This window comes from Micromys minutus, assembly GCF_963924665.1.
Source record: "Micromys minutus genome assembly, chromosome: X".
NCBI classification, from domain to species: domain Eukaryota; kingdom Metazoa; phylum Chordata; class Mammalia; order Rodentia; family Muridae; genus Micromys; species Micromys minutus.
Window position 1 is genome coordinate 102165626 of NC_137970.1, and position 7845 is coordinate 102173470.

A 7845-nucleotide genomic window follows, 5' to 3' on the forward strand; every position below is an offset into this window, starting at 1 on the left:
CATGATGATAATGCACTGAACCTCACAACCTGTAAGCTAGCCCCAACTAAACGTTTTTCCTTGTTAAGAGTTGCTTTGGTCATAGTGTCTCTTCATAGCAATGGAAACCCAACTAGGATATAATGAAAAAGAATTGTCTTTGGTTAAAGTGATTTTTTTCTATTGCTTTCTTACTGTTACAATCAGTTTATACTCAATTATTAAAATTAATTTTAAGTTAGTATGCAAAGTAATGGGTTTCATTGTGACATTTTGAAATGCATATTAAATACATGAAGCTATTATTTAATACTTTGTTCTTGTTCCTCTTCACTACTCTAGCCCCAGAATTCTTTTTTCCTTGTGGCAGATCCTTTTACCTCTCTCAAATAGGCCCCTCTTTATGTGTCATATGACCTTTATTTTCCCCCTTCTTCTTCCCTCTCATCTCCTTTAAACTTCTTAGTCACATTTTATTTGATTTTTAAAATTATTTCATTTCTTTTGATTGCCTTGGATGTTTATTTTAAAGTTTTTCATGATGGACACCTACACTGTTCATTTTAGAAGTTTATAATTTTCCAGTTTATGTATTTAATGCTATCTGTGTTCCATTTAGTTTGTTTTTGTTGTGGACCACAAATTACAAAAAATATAATTTTTCTTTTTTATTAAAACTATTTTAAAATTATCTTTAGATATGTTCATTGGCCCATAAATTATGTAAAAGTAAATTTTAAATTTCCAACTATTTGATATTTTAAATTATGTTTTTGTTATTGGTTACTAGTTTAATTTCATTACCATCTAAGAATATATTTTGTATGACTTCACTTATTTTAAAATTGTTAATGTATTTTTATTTAAAAAATCATTTTAAGAGAACTCAAAAGTTAATAGAAAGATTAAAATGAATTATGGAGATTAAGACATAAAAATATCCACATATGTTTAAAACCTTTCCCATTGTCAATGTCCCTATTCAGGTTGTATATTTGTTGGAAGTGATAGACTTACGGGGATCTGTTACCACTACTTTATATTGGGGTTTGTTATTGGTTGTATATATTCTGTGAGTTTGGACTATTATTTAATGAATAATATATATCCTTCATGATGGTGATATGTAGTGTATATCCATAGCCTTAAAATTGCTTTGTATTCTGCTCTCTATTAATCCCTCCACTTATTAATCTCCACTGATCCTTTTATTTTTTTACTGTCTTTGTAGTTACTAAGAAAACCGTATCATTGAAAGCACAGTATATGCTATTTCTAGAATGGGTTATTTCACTTAGTAATATACAGTTATGTTTCCAATAGGTCTTTTCATGGCTTTATGGCTCATTTCCTTTTAGCATTGAATCATATTCTGCTATCTAGATATACCACAATTTATCCATCCATTGATAGAAATACATCTTTGTTTTATGCCTCAAATATGGTTAATCTTTATTAATATTCCATGTATGTTTGAGAAGAATGAAAATTCTGCTGTGAGGTTAAATATAGTGCTGTTGAAATAATCTTTATTCTTTTTGGCTTTCTGGTTGCTTAATTTATCTTCATCACTAATGTTTTTCCCTGTTACAAAGTCAATTTTGTTTATAATAATACTAGTGCTAATGTTGTATATTTTTCTTCATTAAAAACACATTTCTGGTGGTTTGAACAGGTATGGCCCTCATAGACTAATGTGCTTGAATACTTGGCCATGGGGAGAGAGGTACTATTAGGAGGTGTCTCCTTGTTGGAGTTGTGGTCTTGTTGGAGGATGTGTGTCAGTCACTGTGGAGGTAGGCTTTGAGGTCATATATGCTCAATCTCCACCTAGTGAGGTACACAGTCCCCTTCTGCTGCTTGTGAATCAATAAGTAGAATTTTAACTTTTTCTCAGCACCATGTCTGCATGCATACTAGCATGCCTCCCACTGTGATGATTTGGACTAAAACTACGCAACTGTAAGCCATCCGTAAGCAAATGTTTTCCTTTATAAGAGTTGCCTTGATCATGGTGTCTCTTTACAACAATAAAACCCTAACTAAGACAATACTTTTATATTTTCTGGGAACATTTTTATTAAACACTAGTTAGGTCTTATTTGCCTTTAGTGCTGCATTTTGATCTGTGACACTTAAAATTATTGTTACTATATTTAGATTAATGTTGACTATATTTATATCTATTGGTGTAAGAAATACTTTTCTGTACACTGTGATCTTAACTGATCATTTTACATGATTCCACTTTTAGCTCATCTGTTAGAGTACCAATTATGTTTTTCTCAAAAATTTTCATAGATAGTTATAAACCTTTTATTTTAATTAATTTTAATTAATTTAGGCGTACCTGAAAATGAGATTATTCATTGTCAATAGTGAAGGTACCTCACAACAGTATATTTCAAATTATTTTCTTTGGTTCATTAGGACAATATTATTTACTATTTTATTTATTCATATGTCAATATTACCTAATGTATTATTATTATTTATATTTTAATCAAAAATTTCAAAAGGAGAAGGGCTAAACTGTTGGCTCAAGGATAAAGCACACTTGCTGTACTTTCAAAGGGCTCTGGTTTCAGGGAATTCTATACCCTTTTCTGACTTCTGTGGGCACTATGCATACATGCTTTCTACAAATATACATGCAGGTAAAATACTCATACACATAAGCTAAAATAAATATTTTTGAAAATATTTATATAGTGGGAGAAAGTGTCATAATGGTAGCATAATCAAAACACATTATATTCAACTATGAAAATTTTAAACCATAAATAGAAAAGAAAAAAGAAAAAGATGAAAGTTAAATTTTATATAATTTACTGATAATGAGTCCACTATTGTTTTAAAATAGGGTGAAGCTGTGATTCTGACTACAATTTTCCTTCTGCCTTAAGAAATCCTCGAATACTTCCTGTAAAGAGGTACTCATGGAACAAAATGCTTCTTGTCTCCATCCTAGAAAGTTTCTTTTTTCTTTGGAAAGACAATTTTATTGAGTATCAAATTTAGTGTTGGTGGGTCTTCATTCTCTTTCTTCATTCTCTTTCACTACTGCAGATAAATTCACTGTGATTTATATTTGTGTGCTTTCATAAGCAAATTGGATTTGCCCTGGGCTTCTTTGAAAAGTGTATCCTTATCTCTGATTTCTTTCCCTAAATGTGACATATTTATATGATAATTTGAATATTTGATTCAGTAGAATATTGTGTATTCTGAAAATCCTAGGTCCATGGCTTGGTGTCTAACATTGACTTTTGGGGAAGTTATTTGCAGTGAGTATTTCCAATGTTTCTTTTCCATTCTTTCTGATTTGCCTGTAATACATTATGTGGAGATTTTTCACAGTTCTTGGTTCTCCTTTGTTTTTCATGTCTTTTTTTTTTTTTTTTTTTTTTTTTTTTTTTGCACTCGGGTTTGAAAAATGTCTATGAACCTACCACTAAGATAACTTTAAGTTCTTGAGCTCTGTTGATTCCACTAATGAACCCATTAGAAGCATTCCTCATTTTCATTTTAAAGAGCATTTAAAACATTCTTACTTTGAATTCCCATCACTCTGACTACATTACTCATCTACTCCTACATGTTGCTTACTTTTTCATTAAATTCTATAATAAACTTACTTTAAAATTCCTCTCTGAAAAGTCCCAAATCCATAGCACATATGAGTATTGTTCTGATGCTTATATTGTTTCTTCAGGCTGTGGCTTTTCTTGCCTTTTGGTGTACTTTGTAATTCTTGTTGAAAACTCAGTACACATTTGCTATTAGAAATTAAGGTAACTCAACCTTTTGTTTGAGAATTCATATTCTGCTTATCAGGAATTCAGTTGTATTTAATCCCTTCCATATTTATAGGTGCCTCAAGCTCCCACTTTGTCTAGTAGAGTTGTTTTTATTTCCTCAGTTAATGTTGCACTTCACTAAGTATTTATATCGAGGAAAGTCTCTGCATTGCAGCCCTTTAGACTATAATTCACTAATATACTACATCTGGTGTGGTGATAATGAGTGGCATGGAGGTGGGGGAATGGAAATCTTAATTATCCTATCTTAACCATATAAAAATGGGGTTCCATTAGGATACTTTTTTGTATGTGTATAACATACTTTGTTCCTATCCATATCTGAGTGCTCCCCCTCATCCTTGCAGGAGACAATTTATAATCTTCTGATTGAATCTATTCTTAATGGGTCTGTGCCTCTAATATGTAATCTTTTTACAAGAGTTTCTTTAGTAAGACCTTTATATATTCTTCCCTTCATTGCTCTCCTTGGCTAAATATAATGCTGATCAATTTTCTTAAAATTCTCACTTTTCTGTTAGGTATGGGGTGTGGATCATAGCTATAATCCTTCCCTCACGGGATGTGGAAGCATGGGCGATTTCTGAGAATTCAAGACTACTGTAGGTTACATAAGTGGTAAGCCTGGGCTACAGTCAAAGATCTCCATCTTAACAAAAACAAACACCTCCAAAACAACCAAAGACAAATCCTTGTCTCTTTTGGAAATACTATTGCTTTGTGTAAAACAGTATGGTTAGAGGTTGCTGGAAAGTTGGAGGTAGTCTCTTCTTTCTGATGAGATAAAGTTTCAGAATTATAGTTAATGGCTTTAAGAAACCTGGAGACATAGGACTACTCTGTAGAATGATCTAGATATACTGCGTAATGGCAAATTATCTAGTCTTTTTACCCCCAAAGTCATAAGATTTTCTTTGAATTCTAGGACTCTTTGTGAGATCCTGGTAGGATTCCTAGAGGGGATGTGTGATTTGAATGAGAATGGCCTCCATGGGCTCATATATTTGAATACTCGCTCTGTAGTTGGTAGAACTGGTTTAGAAAGGGTTAGGAAGAGGTCTAGCATTAAAGGAGGTGTGTCACTGGAGATAATATTTGAAGTTTTAAAATGTCACACAGGCTCAGGCTTGTCTTCTGTGCCTACAACTTGTGAATTAGGATGTAAGTTCTTAGCTACTGCCTCAGCACCACACCTGCTTGATGTTCACTGTTATGATGGCCTTGGACTCATCCTAAAGCTGCAGGCAAGCCCCCAATTAAGGCACTATTCATAACAATAGGATGTAAATAAAACAAAGTGTAGAAAATTTTGGGGCTTCCTAAAGAGCTGATCCTCCCTGTATCTCATTCTCATGCTAATCCACATTTCTCTTCATAAATGTTTCAGGTCAACCATTTCAATGTTCCTACCACCTTATATCCCCAGTGCTTTCTATGCTAGTAAAACAGATTTCAATTGCTATGTACTTAGTAGAGTGTGTCTCCTTCTCCAGTTTTGGTGATAATAGTTTATGATAAATAGTACCTTGGATTTCTGATGAATCCACGTAAAGTCACTTTTTTTTCTTTTAAAATTGTATTTCTAATTAGTATATAAGGTAATAGACTTCATTATATATATTTACATTTGTGATTCCTCTGTCACTTCTTTCCCCATTCTCTGTGCCACCATACATATTCTATTTCCATTTCTTTTTTATCTTTTGAGAGTTTTTAAAATGTGATTTGATTGTATTCACCCCATTCAACACTTCCCATATGCACCCTCTTCTCTACCCACTCTCTCTGTTGCTGGGAATTGAAACCAGGACTTGTCATACTTCTTAGGCGAGTGCACTATCACAAACATATATCCCCACAACTTTTAAAGTGCAATACTTTTTATGTTTCCTGATATTTCTTCTTGGATATTCTCTGTATTTATATTTCAGATGATTTCCCCCAATTCAATACCCCCGCCCCCTCCCATTGCCTCCATGAAGGTGCTCCCTCTCTCAACGACCCTTTCCAACCTCAGCACCTTGGCATTCCGCTACACTGGGGGAAAAAAAAGCCTTCGATGGACCATACATAGTACTGTCCTCTCATGGGTGCCAGAGAATGCTGTCCTCTGCTGCATACGCACCTGGGGCCAGGGGTCTCTCCATGGGAACTCATTGGTTGGTGTTTTAGTCTCTGGGTGCTGTGGTGGGTTTGGATAAAAGTTGATAATTTTGTTCTTCTCATGGGGTTGGAGACCCTTTCAACTCCTTCAGTCCTTTCTTTAGTTCCTTCTTTGGGGTCCTACTAACTTCAATTCTCTGGCAGAGCCTCTGAGGAGACACCCATATCAGACCTGCCAGTAAGCACTGCTTGGCATCAGCAATAGTGACTGGGTTTAGTGTCTGCATATTTGATGGATCCCCAGGTGAGAAAGTCTTTGGATGATCTTTTTTCCAATTCCTGCTCCTAAATTTGTCCCATGATTTCCTCCCATGAGTGTTTTGTTCTCCCTTTCAAGAAGTACTGAAGGATCTACCTTTTGTCCTTCCTTTCCTTTGAGCTTCATAATTTCTGTGAATTGTTTCTTGGGTATTCTGAGCTTTTTGCACTAGTATCCACTTATCAGTGAATACATACCATGAGTGCTCTTTTGTGACTTAGTTACCTCATTCAGGATGATATTTTCTAGTTCCATCCATTTGCCTAGGAATTTCATGACCTCATTGTTTTTAATAGCTGAGTAGTACTCCATTATGTAAATGTACCACGATTTCTGTATCCACTCTTCTGTTGAAGGACATCTGGGTTCTTTCCAGATTCTGGCTATTATAAATAAGGCTGTTATGAAGTTGGTAGAACATGTGTCCTTGTTAGATGTTAGAGCATATTTTTGGTATATGCCCAGAAGCTGGGCCCTCAGGTAGTACTATGTCCAATTTTCTGAGGAACCTCCAGACTGATTTCCAGAGTGGTTGTATCAGCTTACAATCCCACCAACAGGAGTTTCTCTTTCTCCACACCCTTGCCAGCATCCGCTGTCACCCAAGTTTTTAATCTTAGCCATTCTGACTGTTGTGAGGTGAAATCTCAGGGAGATTTGAATTTGCATTTCCCTAATGACTTGGGATGTTGAACATTTCTTTAGGTACTTCTCATTCATTAAATATTCCTCAGTTGACAATTCTTTCTTCAGTTCTGTACCATATTTTAATAGGATTATTTGATTCTCTGGAGTCTAACTTCTTGAGTTCTTTGTATATATTGGATACTAGCCCTCTATCAGATGTGGGGTTGGTAATACTTTAAAAAATAATATTTTGTTAGTCATGTGGGCATATGTTTGTGTGCACATACTTAATATGAAGCATATTGTAAAATTAGAGGCAATTTGGGGAAGTTAAATTATTGTCTTTTATATGTGGACCTTTAGGATTTAACTTAGGTAATTAGCCTTGGCAGTAAGTACATACATCTTGGCAGCAAGTATATTTATGTGTTGAGCTATCTCATCAGCCCATCTTTTTAAAAGTTATCTTTTCATATGCATTATTAATATAGAGAAATGGAACTGGATTTTGTATGTTGATATTGTATTCTATGGCATTGCTTAATGTATTTCAAAGAGGGCAATAGTTATACATTTCTTAGTATTTTCATATAGATAATCATGCTAACTGTAAATATTTGCAGTTTTAGATAATCTTTTCTTTACTTTTTATACATTTTATTTGTTATCTTCAACACAGTTTAAGTTCTCAAATTTTCCAATATTATGCTGAGTATGAATGCTGAGAAAAGGTATTCTTACATATTTCAAACTTGCAGAAAAAAAATCCAATCTTTGCCATTAATTATATTGTTAGATGTTTTGTAGATACATTTGATTTACTGTAATCATTATATTGAATCTTAATGTTTAAGATGTTTTCATTATGAAAGAATGATTTTATCAGATGTTTTAATGATAAATTGCATTGTTTGAATTACATATATTGAGCTAGTTTGAATAAAGTCTACTTGGCTATGGCATTCAAGTTTATTTTAAATATTGATAAGTTTACAG